At 31.1% G+C, this 18,484-nt stretch overlaps 1 protein-coding gene across 1 annotated transcript in view; it reads left to right on the top strand.

Moving 5' to 3' along the window:
• The window catches only part of LOC141454521 (organic cation transporter protein-like), a 55,798-nt gene that overhangs the window by 24,965 nt on the left and 12,349 nt on the right, over positions 1 to 18,484 (top strand). The gene's annotated exons all lie outside the window — the stretch shown is intronic.

Here is an 18,484-nt window from a genome sequence, read left to right as displayed (position 1 = left end):
CAATTCGTGAACTTCTCTCTTGAGCTAGACTCTAAGATTTTAGCAGCCAACATCAAGGATTGTTGCTTCTATCTTCAACTTCATTTTTTTCCGAACTCAATCTAACATCTTCTTACTCCTGGACGATCTTCAAGAGTTCTGAGTTGCTCGATCTGGATTCATCTTACATAAATGCCCCAACCACCTTAGCATTCCTAACTTTCCTATCATATCCAGGACCAGTCCAGGATTCTCAACTCTTGGTTTCTTCACTTTTTTTTTTTTTTTGAAATGTAATACCTTTATCTGTTTCCCAACAGTTGTATTCTAGGCAAGGTACATAAAGTCCATTTTGTTAGTCCAGTTTGAATAAAATGTCCACATTCAAAAAAAATTAAAGCACAGATATTAACAGAATAAAGCAGCTATTCATCAATATATTATCTAACATACAGATTGCGATAATTTATAATTTAAAATGTAATAAGAGTGTAAATTTGTACAAATAAGTTTCATAATTACTATTCCAAATATAACTGACGAATTAGGAAAACTGGTTTAGATACAGTGAGCTGTCAATATTTGCTTTTTATTAAATTTCCTCTCGTTAAAAGCTCACATTTCCTCACTTTATTCAATTTTCTTTTTTGCAAACCTTGAACTGGCAGACTTTTTTTTTCCTGTTCAAGCTTAATTTACGAGCAAAAATTTTCTAGAAAAATCCATTAATTAAATTTCCTTCAATAATCTGAATTTTCAGTAATCGTAACGTGTGTACGAGAGATATATATAATGAATACACCCACTATTCATTGATAAAATTTCACTCTACACTCCACTAGAGGGATTCTCGCCTACTCTAGCCATGGACCCCACATGATTTACAGACTTCAAAGAGAAAAACCTTGCCAACAATAAATCTTCCACGGCCTTACCCAACTATCTTACACCAAATTAACATCTCGTTTTTATTCCATCCAATGAACAGTGTTCAGAATTTATTTCCAGTCGGTCGATTTTTTTTAAAACTTCATTAGATATTGCATCATAATGTGTCGCCTACGTCAGCAACTTCAGCGGATCGTCTAAGGGAAGGGTAAGGTTTGAGATAAAGATATTTCTCTTGTAGTATTACGGTAAAGTTGTTAGAAAAGTAAAAAAAGAAAGAGAAGAAGGCGACAGGGATGGGAACAACCCACCTACGTAATTATCTAAGTCTGGTGTAAGTAGTGACGTCATATGAGAACAAGGTTAATTTTTTTTTTATCTCTTCTTTATCGATTTGTGCATGCTCTGATTGCGTTGTGTCTATAAGGAGTAATATAATAATAAAATTCAACGATTATACTGAAGGATCTATCATTGTTTGGAAATTCAGGAAGATGCTGAGAAAGAGACCAAGAATGGAAAATCAAAGAATAAGCATGGATTATTAATGGAGGTCATGGATTATCATTGAATTCAGTCGGCATGCTTTCATCAATTTAAAACTGTTATTCTTCAGATTCGTCTCAAAAGGAGCATTGTTCGCGATTACCTCTAGTATTTCCCAGATATTCGCAGAATCCCCAATTGCCGTCAAGAGCTGAAAGATTGTTTGTAAGATGGTAATTTATCCAGGAGGTTCCATATCATTACAAGGTATTTGGTGAAGGACAGGCGTGGCCTTGTGCCTGCCTAGTCTGAATTGCCTGAATCCACTGATCTGCGTTAAAAGAATTGTCCAGCTGATAACAAGGGAATTTTCAGCAGAAAAAGCGAGAAGCGAGACTGAAAATTGTATCAAAGAATAGATAAATGTTGAACGCACGCTTTGACCTACGAGTGAATAGCCTATGTAGGATTCTTCAGGAGGAAGAGGAAACTGTATTGCTGTAGAGCTGGTATGGCTCAGGGTCCGACTCTTAGGAGAAAAACTGTGTTTGTACGGCACTTGAAATTGAATCATTTATATTAAAAAGTGGATTAGGAGCTATCTAAGAACAAGATTTGAAATTATTTTCGCTTGGAAATAAGAGTATCGAAGTGACACTAATGACAAAACTTGTTTCTATAAACAAGTCTGCAATCCTATTAAATATTTAAGAAGATATACACTATATATGGTTTACATAAACGTATTTGCGTGTAGATTGCAACTGTTACTTCTGGAAAGCTGGAGCGACCTGTTCAACTTTCTCTTTGTGCAATTATTTCAAATTTAAGTGGCAAATTTTCTTAAAATATTTATTTTTTACTGAACCATTTGTAATTATATTGCATGGTAATTAATATCATATTACCTGAAAGTGATTAATTGCATAGCATCATGCCATCAACCTTAGATAGGAAGCCGTTTTGAGAAAGTTTAATGTTACAGTACCTCTAAATTAATTTGTGCTAGAAAAATGTTGCATTATGTATATTTAATGTATCTTTAGTTAGTAGGTAAATATTTAAACAATATTTGAGCCGTTTTATAAACATTTTTAAAGCCGTTTTTCATTCCTGACAGGATTACAGGATTAGCTGAAAATGAATAAGCAGAACTTAAAAATAAAGTAATGTAAAAAAATTAAACAGAATTTAGGGAATAATTAAGGGAGACAAAGTTCTTTCAATGATGATTTTGGGAAAAATTATCCTCCATATTTGCGTTTAGCCCGTAAATCCTGGCCGATCCGATTTGAGGCTTTGGATACACCAATTATTAACAATCTCTTGATCGTTCATCCAATTCATTTAAGAAATACACAGAATAATGCAATTGAAAAAATCGCAAGATAATTATTGTACACTATAAATGTTACACTAAATCGCATTCGAATTTAAGAATTATTTATTAGCATCATCACGTTTTGCAAGCAAAATTTGTAGACTAGTGTTTGTATTTGCTTTCACAGCCAGCAACATCTACGTGCATGCAAGAGCTGTTTGCCTTCTTTTTAAATTAAAGGAAACATAATTTCATTTAATTACTTGACGTAGAAGAGAAGGTTGACGCTTTACGAAATCTGGTTTTTCGCCGAGAAGAGGAACAAGAGTGAGAAATGAAAAGGTAACGTAATGAATGGCGTCGAGAAAAGGTTTCTGGCAATTCAAGCAAATAATTCACATGCATGTATTGTGCAGATGTATTCTGCAAAAACACAAATTGTTTCGAATGACATCGTTAAACTTAATTTAGATTTTTTTAAAAAAATCCAAAACAATTCCTCGTTAAAGGAGGGTTGTTAAATGGCACTGGAAATGATTGTGGGAAAAATTCAAAAAACTTGTCTTCACTATAAAGGATAAATTAACAGTAAGTGGTTGAGGTTAATTTGGACCAATTTTGTCATCCAGTGTATGTATTCTGTTAAAGTTGAATGAGATGTCCACTTAAGTCAAATCCGGTTTGATAATTTCTATAATTTTTCCAAGATAGTAATCACTACTAAGGGTTTAAGCGTGCTGCAATCTTCTGCAGTGGAAAATTAAGTAATCTGTCTTTTTCTGCTTTTAAATCACCGTAAACAAGGACAGTAAGAAAGATTGTTGAAAAACACTTCATTCCAGTGAAAACTAAAAATAAACAATCTACACGATCGTAGCAGGAAGAGGAAGTATAATTTCAAAAACTCAGAATCCAGTTCCGCTAAACTGTTTTCCCTTAATTTCCTTCACTTTGCTCAAATATCTCTCTCAAGCTCATGTTCTAAAAAACGAGTCAACTTTCTTTCTATTGTTTTGTCAAAGTTCACTAAATGTGCTTAAACGTTAAGATATTAGCCGAGCATTAAATATGAACATTTTATGGATCTAATCAGTGTTACGACTTTCAGAAATCTTTTTATAAAAAAGGAGTTTCAAAAATTTAATTAAGTTTAAAAACAAAAATTAAAAGAAAATAATTAAGAAAAATTTATGTAATAAGAATCATACTTTTTAAATTAAAAGAACGCAATGAATTATTTAATAATGACCAGACACTTCATTTTAAATTTGTTATAATTAATCGTACAGTTTTTTTAAAATTATTTCTATAGAATAAGACTGTCCTAATAATAACTCTTGTCATCCTAATTAAAGAGTTATTAGTTTCTACAATCACTTTACAATACATAATTTTGTTTTCAATTGATTTATTTAATTTGTTATTGTTTGTTTCTTTTCTTTTTTCTTTTTATTTTTGTTGTTTGAAAAATATTTGATTGTGTCACCATCAATTAATAAATATTTAAACAATAGAAATGTTAAATAATTTAATTATTTGCTCTAATTAAATAAATATTATTATTAGGTGAATTTATTCAAGGAAATTAAATTAAAAATTTATGAAGAAAACGTGGAAGGACATCTGCATGCACTCTTACGGCTCAAAGTCGGTTCCTTAAATAACGCAACAAAATGTCTGGTATTAAAAGGTACACATCAAACGAACTCACAGATACAGAATGTTTAAGAAAGTATTAGACAAACGCGCCTAACTCACTTTACAAAACAAACGATAACTTGAATTATACGGGACTACCAAACGCACAAACCACAATCGCATTCAATCCTTACAATCCAAACTCCTACTTACCATAGTCAATGCTCCGCTTTTACATTTCAAACCTCAACATCCATACCGACTTAAAAAAAATCCCTTTGTTCCCGCCAAAGCCTAACTCCGTTACCTGAAATTTTATGCCTAACTATCCTTCCAATTAAATCCACTTATCAATGCCCTTCCAATCTCAGCTCTTCCCATGAACCCTCCAAGAGGTTAGAGGCGCTGCTTGTCGCGCGACCATCTGAATGCCTGACATCGGCTATCCAGAGTGGCAGTCCTAAACGCCGTAAGTGCCTATTACGGCTACCATCACTGGATGGCCGCCGTTCACGTAATCAATATAGTGTGTGACCGTAAGCCAGTTTTATGTATACTTTATATACATTTTTATCTTTATTTATAATAAAATTCTATAATAAAATAAAAAAAAAATGTATTCGGGAGGAACTGAATTTTCCTCAAGATTATTTATATTTTCCTCACTAATGATGAACAAATATATTTTCTTAGAATAACTTTTCATCTTAGAAATACAATATTTTAAGAACTGTTTTTCTCCTGAGTGTTGAGCTTTTAATAATTGGAATGTTTCATGGAATTCCATTCCGCCACTTTAAATGGAAGCGGTTCCAAAATTATCCATCTCGGAAAAAGAGATCGATATCTCAGCTGTATCAATTAGTCCATCCGCATGTTGGAGAAATAACAAGGGTTATTTCCGTTAACCACCTTCTTTGTGCGGATAATTTCTCTACTAGACATTTACTAAATAATACAAATAAACAATAAAGTTATTTATTCATTCCGCAGTGACACTTTATTTTCTTTAGTTGATCTGATATTGTTGCAGAAGTGCGCCCAGTGATGTGAATGGAATGGATGTCAGACTTTAAAAAAATAAAGCTGTTAGTACTAGCTGTTACCAATAATCCAGCAGACTCTAAACTAACTGAAAGACCAGTAACAACTAGTCAGTTATTAGCTAGTAATTAGACGAAAGAAAATTAAAGCACAAATTGATAATTTAGTTTGCGGAGAGATTTGGAATATTACATTATTACATTTTTAAAAAAATAAACAGTTTCGTGACATTTTGATAAATCTTGATTGCCTAATTTGGTTTTAAATACCTTATAAAGCTTTTTTTTGCCCTATTACCTAATCGTCTTTTGTTTTTAATATCAAAATCTTTTTAATGAGAAATTTTTTATCATCAAAGGTCGGTCGGAGATAGTCTATTTTTAAGGTTAATTCTTTTAGTAGTAAATGTTTTTGGTAGCATTGGTCCCCTTCATTAGAAGGTGCTTTAGGGCCATGTAGATTTGTTCGCTGTGATTGTACAAATTTATACAATTTTACGGTCTTTTAAGTTCGCATCTACTTCATTCCTAATGAAAGCCCAGATGAAGGCCACCAACGGTACCTGTAGGCAGCAGGCAAAACTACTGATATCTAAAAGATCAGTTTATCATTGTTTGTCATTTGATTTTTGCTGAAACATTCTGTAAATCCTTGAATACTTTTTTTAAAAACCTTCAGTTAAACACTCCCTAAGAGCATTTTAGAATGTTATTCAGTTTTTAACCACGGATCACTATCTTTTAAGCATACCAAGAGTGTAAAAAAGAAATACCGACTTGGAATGGGTTAGTTTACCCGAAATATGAGAGTATAGAAACGTTTCAATTATTTTCGAGGCGATCGCCTTAGGATTCCATTTGAATCTAAATGAAACCTATGATGATGTTTTTACCATTTTGGTTCCAAATTTTTTCACAGAGAATATTTATTTCTTGATGGAGCTCTGATGGGCACCACTTCTTTCAACGAAATCGATACACTACAATGAATATTAATAAAATAAAATTCAACTATTTTCTTTTCGTTTAAATTCTAAGTTTCTGGAAATAATTACGTTACATTTCGCTAGAAAGTTTTAAATAGTTTTTTTATGACATATTGAAACAATAAACCTGAGAAAATTATTTATTGAAATGATAAAAATCACAAACCCGTATAGTGCACAAATTGTTTGGCAAGAGCGCGGTGAAATGAGAGATAAAATCTTTACCATCTCTAACAGCTGTAACCAGCGAGTAAAGTTAGGCACACTACTATTCCCTTCAATAAATTATTGAGGCAGTAAATGTTTTATGCATACAACACTTCTGGTGTTTACACGCCTTAGTGTTTGAAAAATCTTGCTATAAATGTGCTGAATTCGATGTGTTTAGGGAGTATATTGTGTGCCACTAGACTCCGTTTAACTCTTGGATTTTCTTTTAGCTCTTTTGTTTATATATGTTTATTTTTTCCTCTTTAACAATTTATTGCAAAGATTTTTATTAGTACTGAGATTTTCAGTCCATGAACAGACAAGACAGAAGGCACACCAATGCTTTAATGATGTAAAATATTACTTTGTAAATTAGCCCTGAAGATGACCGACCTGTCTCTAGGTCGAAAGCTCGGCATAATAAAAAATATATCATGACTGAAATTGGCATTTATTTTTCATCCTCTTTAAAACAATAAATCAGTCACCAAAAATAGTGAACAGTAATTTATTTACTACTGTATAATAGTGTTATAACATTTAAAGTACTAACTAAAGTTTAACATTTGTGTTTACTGCAAGGATTATCTAGTTTTAACAACCACTTTGTTCAATGATGTTTAATAGCGATTCGCGGTAAAAACTGAAGCAAGCTATTACTTTATTTAACTGAAGCTATTACTTAATTTATCTAAGCTGCTTGATTTAATAATTTCTAGCCCTACATCTACATAACTATCTCTGAGGTCTAAGAACATGTAGAAGTCTACGCCTTAGATAATAATAAACCCGTTTTGAAATAATAATGATAATTATTATTGATTAAACAATTTAAACAAGTTCTCATTTAATCGTTCTATTTTATATCTGAAAAGGATGCAAAAGGACGATAGAAATTCGGGCAATAAAAGTCCATGCAGGGGCAGACCTTGAACCTTTCGAAACGGATAAACGAGGTTCACTATAATCGTTATCAAGGCTGTAAAAATGCGTAAAACTATGATGAAACAAAAATTTAGATTAAATGAACGCAGATAAATTTTCAATTTTGGAGAAATGAGACAAATATCAAGTGAAGATTAGATAAAATGCGATTTTAGAGTTCAGCCCATTACATTTTAAATCACTCAATGCATTTGTGCCTCAATCAGAACGAGAATATAATAACTCCCTGTTTTGAAAAGGGAGTAAAAAGCAGAGGTTCTTTGAGAGAGAGAGAGAAATATGGAGTTTGCCACCGCTTTGATCCGCTTAAGTTCTTAGTCAACTAATTAATTTCTGAATAAGATTTTATTTTCAATAAAACAGAAAATTAAGACTCGTAAAAAAAGACATAAGGAAATATGATAGAAAATTGAAGTATTTCACCTGGAATGGATTCACTGAAACATTCTGCGACCAATTTTATTTCTTTTCCTTCTAAGACCTGGATAAATAAATATTTAAAAATAATGTCTACCTAATAGGTGCAAGTTCAAATATAATCCCTAAATATCAACAGAGTAAAAAAATAACAAATTTCCTTGCAGTAAATTGCAGAGGGTTGCCTCACCTACCCTATGGTGTTGAGGCTTACCAAAAGGACTACCAGAAATTTCTGTTCAAGATTCTAGACTTCCACCAAAGTCCTGGATCCCCACTGTAAAGCTCTTCTAACATTCTCTTCCCAGGAGATCCGTCTTCTTTCTCTGGAAGGCTTCCCTATCACTTTCGTTTCGAAAGCATTCTTTTGGAAGACGGGCTTTGTCCATCCTTCAAATATGTCCTTCGTCTAGTTATCCTTTTGCTACCTGTTAGGAATAGAAATGGGAAGAAAAGTAGACAAGACTGGTGCAAGCGATTGGAAGAACAAGGCGGATATCATTGCAATTGATATTCAAATTTATAGTTTAGGCCATTCACTTGTTGGTCCTGATTTAGAGTTATCACAACACACGAAAATCTCTCTTCAAATTTCCAGTTAAATCAATTTATTAACTGTGACAAGTTAATAACAGACGCAGAATGTTTTTTTATTAAATGATTTGTTTAGAGTTGTTTATCATAAACTTAAAACGTATATTTAAATTTGGTATGTGCGTGTTATTGTTTTGCATGCTAATTACTACATCAGACGGTTGCATTTAGTCCATTAGGGACAATTGAAGGCTTTCGTCTTTCACTAATTTACCATTAATTGGATATGAAAGGAAGTCTTAGAATAAAAAGACAAATCTGTCAAAGTAAGATTAAAAGTAACATTGTTTTAAAATATTGGCCTTGACATCAATTAAGATTTGGAAACTGTATGTGAAGGGCAGAGTCTAAACTTCTTGCGATAAGGAATACGAGTAAACTACAATTTATGCCACAGCCTGCACAAGTTTTATTGCTTCTTACAAACATTGGTGCCCTTTTTGGTTACTAGGACGAGAAAGTAATGGGTGAAAAACTTGAAAAAAAAGAAGATTTTTCTGGGTGTGAATTGTTTGAGCTCAAAAATGAAAACTTGTAAGTGGATCAAACATTATATTAGTTTGTGAACCTTCATAATAAGTTAGCAAAGAATATCCTTCAGCGAAGTGCCTCTCTTTTTTTAGCGGAGATGGTATAAAAAGTGTCTTACAGGTGTCAATGATTTGAAGCTTTTGGACCAATGCCATCATCACTTGTACTTATACTGTTTCTTTCTTTTTACTCAATTCTGTATACTCAGCGGTTTTTTCTTGACAGCTTTCTAAATCCAGTTACAAAAAATGTTTGATTTTCTCAGATCAATTGATTTTTGGCGTTTAAAAGAAATTGCAGCCTCATTCTTTTCTCTACAGATCTATGGATCTATCATTTATAAATCCTATATATTTTATAAAGCTTATTAAAAGCTTTACTTGCCATCCAAGCTTAAAAAAAAAAAATCAATTAATTGAGTGATTCCCACTGGATAGATTCATTTTCTTCTTTTTTCCTCCGTGCTTCAAAAATGCGTTTCAGCTTTTACAATTTTTGTGTAAATTTGAAGCACTAATTGCACAGTTGTGAAACAATTGATTTATTTAAATTATTATTTTTAAACAAATTAGCCTGGGGGAAGTTTCTTTAAAGCTCAGGTTAGTTGAGAATTTGTTCGCCGACATCGCAGGTAACAGAGGTCAAACCGTCTTGAATATGAACAGGTCGTCGACAAGGGCACTCAGGCCAAGCAGGCACTCAGGCCAAGCAGGCACTTAGAAACATAAGAAACAAGGAGATCTCGGTGCAAGTTAGAATTAGAATCAAAGTAAGGAGCATTAGCGATTCTACGGAGTGTTTTTGACTGGAAGGATTGGATTTTGTAGATATTGGAAGCTTTGGCTGAGCCCCAAAGTTCCATTCCGTAAGTCCAGACATGTTTTAGTGTCAAGGTGTAAATAAGTTGTTTGTTGTTCAATGAAAGTTTCTATCGTTTGTCAAGAAATCTAGAGAAAAGTTTGAATCGTCTGTTTAGTTCTTTCCGTTTCAGTCTAGTATGTGGATTCCAGGTGAGAAGGTGTTCTTAAAAGTAAACATTAAAAATCTGCACTAGTAAATACTTCCTCTTTAGAGAGAGAAATGAAAATAAAATAAATGGGGAATGCTTAATTTCTTTAGTAACACTAAACCCTAAGCGAGAATTGATATCAAATAGGATATAAATCTAACCAGAGCGGAGGTTGTGGCCATTAATGTTGAATAACTCACTTTGGCAGCAAGACAGAGTACACAAGATCATACGTTGGCTCCATGCCAACTGTATCACAGCTATTAATGTGCATGTTCTGACGGCAAATAGGTACCTTTATTCCTACATCTCACCCAGCATGGAGTGTGTTTAAATCGATTATGTTAGATCATTTAGAGCAAGAGAGTATTCTCTAATATCCCTCTTACTTTCTCTTACTATTGGTTAGACCATGTATAGCGATGTTTACTAAATTTTTTAAAACGATTTTCCGAAAGGAAATGTACATGTTGAGTTCCTCTAAGTCAGAAAAAACCTTTTCGTAAATTACGGTCTAAATTACTCAACTGGGAGTCATCTTTACGGAAGATTTTGTCGCTTGTCAGAAATTTTCTCCTAGCTCATCCTCCTCACAGACCTGATGTACAGCTATTTGTCTGTTTAATTATGAATGACACTTGTTGGTATAAAAAAATTTTATTAAACGTTGTTTCAAGAAAATTTCTTAAAAGTTATTACCGGGAGATAAGAGAGGAAACTAGAATCAGAAGGTAATTCTTGAACCTAACATGGCATTTTGAGATTTATGGCCAATTCTCTTTATTATGTTGAGTTAATTATCAAAATTCCTCAACAGAAAGCAGCACTCATTGAATCTGTGTTTCACTTTTTCAATTTTTTTCTCCCTGAAACTGACCCGTCGATTCTCCCTAAACTTCGAAGACATCCTTCTAAACTAAAAGAGTGCAGATTAGAAAGAAATGTGTTTCAAAAAAAAGTTGGAGAAAATGTACAAATTAAGACCTTAAAAATTGAAGTTAGAGAAATTTGCGTGTGTTTTCACGTTTTTGTTTTTAAATAAAAAAGAATCCAATGTTTTTAAAAAACAACGATGAAATTTAATCATTATTTTGCTTTCCTAATATATTGCGACATAATAATGTTTGCATAGTTTATAAATGTTTACAGCCAAACTAAGGTCATATTAAATTTTCAGTTATGGTTAACAACAATAATAACTTAGTTTTCCTTGAAAAGTATACTTTTATGATAGTTTTTGGAGAATTAATAGTGACGAATCTAATGATTATTATGTATGTTTTAATTAATAAATTAGACTAAAAACCGGTGATAGTATAAAAAATTGATATTAGGCTTTGATCTGCTTATTTCATAATTTGAAATTTTGAACAGTAATAATTTGTTTCTGGGAAGTTCCCCATAAAATAGAGTTGACTGATTTCTCGTTTTATAAGTATTTTATAAACAAAATACCTATTGAAATAACATGATAATAGTAAACATATTCTACCTGAAAAATAAAATAGAAAAACAATGCTTCAAAATTTTTTGATGAACCAGTAACATGGAAGCAATAACTCTAATTTTTTTTTATAAATTGCAATTTTAGTGACATATAGGATTCTTTTCATCCGAAGCTGATTGCTCCATTAAGTAAATTATTTGAGAAGCTAAACCATATTGCACTGTGAAAGCCGCTATAGACAAAATATTCAGTATTTACTAATTCAAAAATTAATGAAATTAATAAAGTCTTAATTAAGTGAGAAAAGATTAAATTTTATCAATTTGAAAGAAATAAATTAATATTAAAATTTTAAATGATCAAATAAAATTTGTTAGTAAATGCTATTAAACAAACTGTGAGTAATTCTACTTCTTGGCACAGCCAAAGGTAAACTAAAGCGTGGCCAGTCGGTGAATTGCAGTAAAATTGCAAGAAATTGTTAAATTAGTTCAGTAATTAGTAAGAAAAGTTGTAAGATTTATTAAATATTAGTGTAATTTTTATAAATTTTAAAGCAGCTAATAATTGGTTTAACTTATTTTAAGTAGAATTTTCTCTTATTTCAGGCAACAAGAAAGTCAAGTACAATATTAATTTATCATCATACCAAAGAATTTTAGCTAATTACTGGTAGGACATTACAAGAATAATATAATTACAGTCAATTTTGTTAAAACCATTACATCAAATTATTATTGTTGCTATTAACAATGAAATATATTTAATTTTCAATGAGAATTTTGTAATTCGCTTTTGTATTAAATAATGAATAAGGGAATACATTACAGACTTTGACATAGGTTACACCTTAATTACTATGTTTCCATTGAAAATCAAGGAACTGGAAAAACTAATGGATGTCTGTACATCATCCTGTGAAAATTAATTAAATTATGGCTGGAGAAGTTTTTCCTTTATTAAATCATAATTAGAGATTGTTAATGTCACACTTCTTTTGTCATATTATCTTACATACCACTCATCTTTGTATGCCATTCAGCTTTTATAAAATTAGAAAATATACGTATATTTAATTAGTTAAACTTATTATTTTTCTACTTTTGATGTAATAGAGGAATGATTTAAAATGGACATTAATAAGTCCTACAATGTGTGCCGTAATAACAAATCATATTAATCAATGTGGCCTCAACATGTCACATTGCTGTAAGTAAGATCCAGTTCAGTTAAGGAAAATATCAACTTTTGTACTGTCTCTTATCTTTGTAAGATAAATTATTGTGATAGGGTCAAATTTTCCAAATTAATTTATCACGGGAAACCGTCTGAGGAAAAATCATCTTGAAATCATCTGAGGGCGAAGAAGTACATCTGATCTCTTCAATAGAAAATTGCGCTTCTATATTCTCTTTTCTAAAAAGTCAGTAGAGTTCGATATAATACAGGTTTAGATCTAAAAATCTATTAAGAAAGTGGAACTGTAATTGGCTGGTTAAGCCCCGAAATCTATTGTTCTGTCCCATAGTGAAGAGGCGTAAAATAATTTTAAATTCTTAAAGATAATAGGAATCATTTCGAAAAAAAAAATGTGTTTTGTTTTAAATAAGTTTAATAATAAACAAATAAAATCAAGTAAAAAGCTAATATCAATGGCAAAAATCTAGATTTTTGCTGCTGGTGAGATTTAACGCTGAAAGTTTAACTCTGGAACATCTGTGATATTGTGCTGCTAGATGAAATATAACACACTTTTTACTCCAGCTGAAGATGTATAGGATAAAAACGACTTTACTGGCTGGTGGCAAATTAAATTAATTTTATTTTAACTTTTGCCCTGATGATGGTATGGTTAAATTTAGATTAATCTGTTTTAGAAACTGTCTCGAGTATTTAGTTTGCAGGTGTGGCCCTTGAACATTAAATATTGGCTATTCTATTATTCTGTAACTATTTACTATTAAATGAAACTTAAGATCACTTTCCTGCTCTGTGAAGGTGTTTTCTGAACATAGAGAACGCTGGAAGTATGTCAGGATAATCATTCCTTCCTAGTTTAAGGCTTCTGGGTTTTTGTTCTTCTTTGGCATTAACCTCTAACCAAATTGTTCTTAAGTGTTTATCTCTTTAGAAACCTGAGAGAGAGAGAGTTCGCTCGGTGTCGTTGGTTATTCTTACAACAGTTTTTGGATTAATTAATGGAACTTCTGCCCCATTCCTTGCGCCAGTTAGTCAACAGGTTAATTTACCGAAATCCCAGTGTACTGCATCCGTAAAGCCACACCAGAACTTCCGCTACTTCTAAACAAGGGATCAGAAAGACTTACAAGCTGCCTTCAATGAAGCCTGACTATCCGAAAAGATGGGAATATCATTTCAACTAAGACCTTTCTGCAGCACACCTAATTTTGACAACACATTTAATTCTTATTATCAATGTGCCACTTGATATTGGTTTTATATTATTGTTATTATTATCATTATTTGTTTTTCGTAAAAACGAATTAAAATTGTATTAACTATTTATTTTGTAATGCTATAAATTAGTCACTGATTTATTCAGGTGTGAACCTTCTTTTGCTCCAATCAAAATCGAAACATCTTTGTAAGTTATTTTGACACCTTTTATCAGGTGACCGATCAAAGCACTAAAACACCAAAAAAAAAAAAAAAATTGATAATGCTGACACTCAACTTAAAATAAACTTCTTTCAAAACTAAAATAAACCCTTCATCACAGAGTATAAAAAACCCACTGAATAGTTGAAATAATATCAAAAGAGAAAACAAGTGTTGTCTGTAACTTGTAGTGTTTTAGAAATGTATAACTGAGTTAACTTTTTTTGCTATTTAAGAAACTTGTATAATATTTTGCAATTTTCAAATCAATTTAATGAGCAATAATTAGTTGATATTTCTTTCAATTAAGATGACACAATTTCTTTTTTTCAACCTTGACAAAACAAAAAATTATTTATTTTCATTCAACTTTAGCCCCAATTATTTGAATAAATTGCTTTAAAAATAATAAATAAATTATTGACTCTAAAAATCATCTAATCAGTTTGAACTGTTCTCCAATATTATCAAATTTATTTTAAAAATTCTTTATTGTCTATTTAAACAGAAATAATTATTTTTCTTTTATACAATTGAGTTAAAACTGTTTAAAGTTAAACAAAAAATAAAATAAAATTCTCAATCAACAGAATAAAGAATTCTTTTAGATTATTTTCTTTGGTTTCAGAGCCATGAGACTAGGTAGTCCAATTCAGTAAAGGACCTTTTTGAGCTTTCCGTTTAAATGTAAGCAAAACTGTTAAATAAACCATTATTTGCAAAATACTGTTAGCCAGATAATGGATTTAAGAGAAACCTATAAAATCAGGACATGAAAATGGTTTATGCTAAAAGTAACCAACGTCAATATTAGCAGTGTTTTCCAAATAGCTGCATCCATATAGAGGAGCTCTTGTCATTTTTTAATTTCCTCTTTTACAAAGCATCTGCTTTGTGTGTATTAAACTATTAAGTTGAGTGTGAGTGGCCAAAGAGCATGGAGCTCCCAGTATGTGTGGTTAAATGAAAGTGTATTTATGTTTTTAACTCTTGAAAGCATCTCATTTTTATTGACTTAAATTTATCTGCAAATGTGATGTTAAGCAGATTATAGGACTAATGATAATTTGATTATCCTGTTTCTATGTATTGCTACCAAAATTGCATTTTCGTTTAAGTTTACAATTCTTCTAAAATACATTCTCAAAACAAAATATAATCTTTTTTTCTTCTCACCTACTTGCCATGTCTTACATCACCACCACTTCTAAATTAAAATTACGTTACGATTCACCTTAATTAACGAATCTACCAGATCCCATTAAATAGTTTTCTAGCTAGTAGTAAAATAAAATTAAAATAATAAGATGAAAATTACATTGCGGGATTTGTGTTAATTCAAGGCATTTTTTGACTAGTTATATTCTAAGTCATTTCAACCTTAGGCCTTGTTCTCAGTCCTAATTAAGTATTTATAGAAATTATATGGCTATTAAAATATTTTTAATCTAAAGTAATAAAAACCTTACTCCCACTAAAATATTATAAAAAATGTATCCACTACAAAAAAATATTAACATCTGTGTTTATGTAAATATATTGATATATTTTTTTAGTGCAAATAAAAACTGTTATGTATAATGTGATAGTAGACAATGACAAATATTATTTCTAAGAAAGAACCTTTAAGTACGAGGATTTCTACCACCAGTGCTACCCTTTGCTCCTTGCCCTTGGTCCCTTTTTAGTATCCCTTGAGGCCAAACTTGGTAAGAATATACGATTCTGGTCGGCCTTAACATACACTATTCTTTATTTCACCATATATCCAAGTTAAAGGTGAAGTAAACAAATCTTATCTTTGTACAACAAAAAGTTCCTTTTCTTCAGTAGAAATTTAATCTTAACAAATATTTATCAGATTATACGTACAAATACTGTAAGACGACTATTATTTAAAATAATGTTCTTTGAAGTTGTATCCATAAAAAACGTTATTTATAGGATATATTGATTTCAGGAGCTTAAAAAATGGAAGGAATTCAACATAATATTTTACAAATGTTACATTTTTATAAATTCTTGACGAAACAAAAAATTAGTTTTCTATTGTTGCGAGTAGGATACACATTACATGTAATGTAATGGGAGACCCTCTAACCAAATTATGTAATACAATTATTTTTAAATATTTTGTATGAAGAAAAAATCGCCTTAAATCCACAATATATGTTCAGCAAGTTGATGTTTTGTTCCGCCAATTTTCTTTAAATTTGAGACGATCCGCGAAATTATCCGCCCTTGTCTAATCTTCAATCAGGGAAGTACTTACATTTCCTTTATAGAGTTTTCAATTTTGATTATTTCCGTACACTGATTACATCCTGCACTTAGAACGCTGATTGGCAAACACTCCGGTCCACGATTTACTTGGTTAAAAGTTTAAAAATTCAGAAGGGATGAAAACGGAATATTTTATGAAGTTCCGTGATAGCTCCTAGCATAGGAAAGGCATCTTAATGCTTTTATAATGATAAGATTAGCAAAAATTTAGAGTTTCAAAGTATAATTCAATCTTTAAATAATCTAATTCCAGTAATTAACTTCAATAAGTCCAAAGTTCGCAGATTTTCAGTTTACAAAAAAGCAAGCTTAAACAACTTAGAAAACTCTAACATCATAAGCAATATCAAAAATATAATTAATAAAAAAGACCTATATGTTTTTATCCAAAATAAATGCTTTTAGTTGAAGGTTTTTGCATTAATTTGTATAAAATTTAAAATAATTCGGCTGAACAGTTTTTAATATTTCCCTTAGTAATGAAGAGAAAGAAAGAAAAGAAAAGCATATGCAACATTCCCCCACTTATGTAATAGATCGCTTATTAACATACATCCTCCAAGAGTTGAAGGCTAAAATAAATCAGATATTCTTCGGCGCGATTGATCTGAGATGAGAATAAACAAGTAAAGAATAAAATCTTATATTCTGATTGAACAGTACTTTATAAAGAGCAACTTAAAATCTTACAGTGCTATATAACACAATAAATTGTTGAAAGTCTATTTATATTCTGCAAAGACACGTTAAAACAACGATTGTTAAATATTTACTTTTACATCAGAAATCGCCAAAGTGATAGAGAAAAAAAAACAATAGACCACTATAAAATATATTTCCTTTCCTCTTAAAACAATAGAAAGGAGAGAAACGGCCACAAGGGAGAATCTTGGAAGAAAACAAAGAGCACGTAATGTTTGTAAACTTTTTAGAGAGGTTAGAGATGAAAAGCATGGAATCTATCTAAAGTACAAACTTTTCTACAAAACAATTGTAGATCTGCGCTATTTTCATTCTAGTGGTGAGAGGAAGTATTGCAATCAAATTTTTATCAGAAATTCATTCACCTACCCATATTATTACAGTATAGAGAATTTTTTTATCAACCATTTTCTTGGTACACTTATTTCAAGATTTATTTCAATTTTCCAGAAAAATTCTGTTCACTTCTGGAGGAGGTATGGTTAGTCTTCGGTGCTCTTTTAGTGGAATTTATCATTTATGTATCTAGATAAATGTTAACAAGAATTTAAGTAATATAGCAAAGTATACGCTTCCCAGTCCACCCATGTCACCTAATTCGGCAGTTGAATGTTAAGAATAAATATGTGAATTTACTTATTAAGGACAACTTTGGTTTGAAAATCTTTTCTAAGATTCATATTCGCAACACTTCCTTACGACTGACTGTTTTATTTATAGTTTTGCTACATCCAAATCTTTCAAAGTAATGTTACCAAGGAAACGATACAGAATTCTATCCTACAATCAACTACCTTCGAAATCAACAATATTCTGCAATAATTATATTTTTTTTAATATGAAATTATAATTTGTAGAAATCAAAACGAAGAGCTGCAACTGAAGTATTTATGGCATCCATAATAAAAAGTTTCCTTCTCTTTATCATGTAGTTTGTAGAAGCATGCATTCCAGAGAAATGGCATATTACACGTGAAACTAGGATCGAATGCTTTCGGTCCTCATTAAATTTTATTTTTTTCGAAAGTGTATTTAATATAACAACTGTCAACCGAATTATTAAATTATTTAACAGCGGAAACGTCCAATTCATTCAGGTTCAGGGAAATAGCCTCTGTCGAATACAAGAAACTTATGATTTCCTAATCATTCACCTTGAGATCTTTAATGTCTGTTTCTAGTGATCGGGCCAAAAATGTCTCTAAATCAGACTATTAACTCAGCCCTTTTTGTTTTTCAAGTAAATATTGCCTTTCTGCTCCATAGTTTCCTAATTTCCTTGATACAGTACAAATTCCTCATGTCAGATTTCTTGCCTGAATCTAGCATTACTTCTAAAGCTCTTTAGGTTTTAATCCTGGCTTCATAAAAACTTGGAGCGTCAAC

The sequence above is a fragment of the Rhodnius prolixus genome, unplaced genomic scaffold (genome assembly GCF_049639745.1).
Source record: "Rhodnius prolixus isolate KJV_2025 unplaced genomic scaffold, Rpr scaffold_1, whole genome shotgun sequence".
NCBI lineage: Eukaryota > Metazoa > Arthropoda > Insecta > Hemiptera > Reduviidae > Rhodnius > Rhodnius prolixus.
The sequence above is the reverse complement of the archived record's forward strand: the minus strand, read 5'-3'. Positions and strand labels throughout refer to the sequence as shown.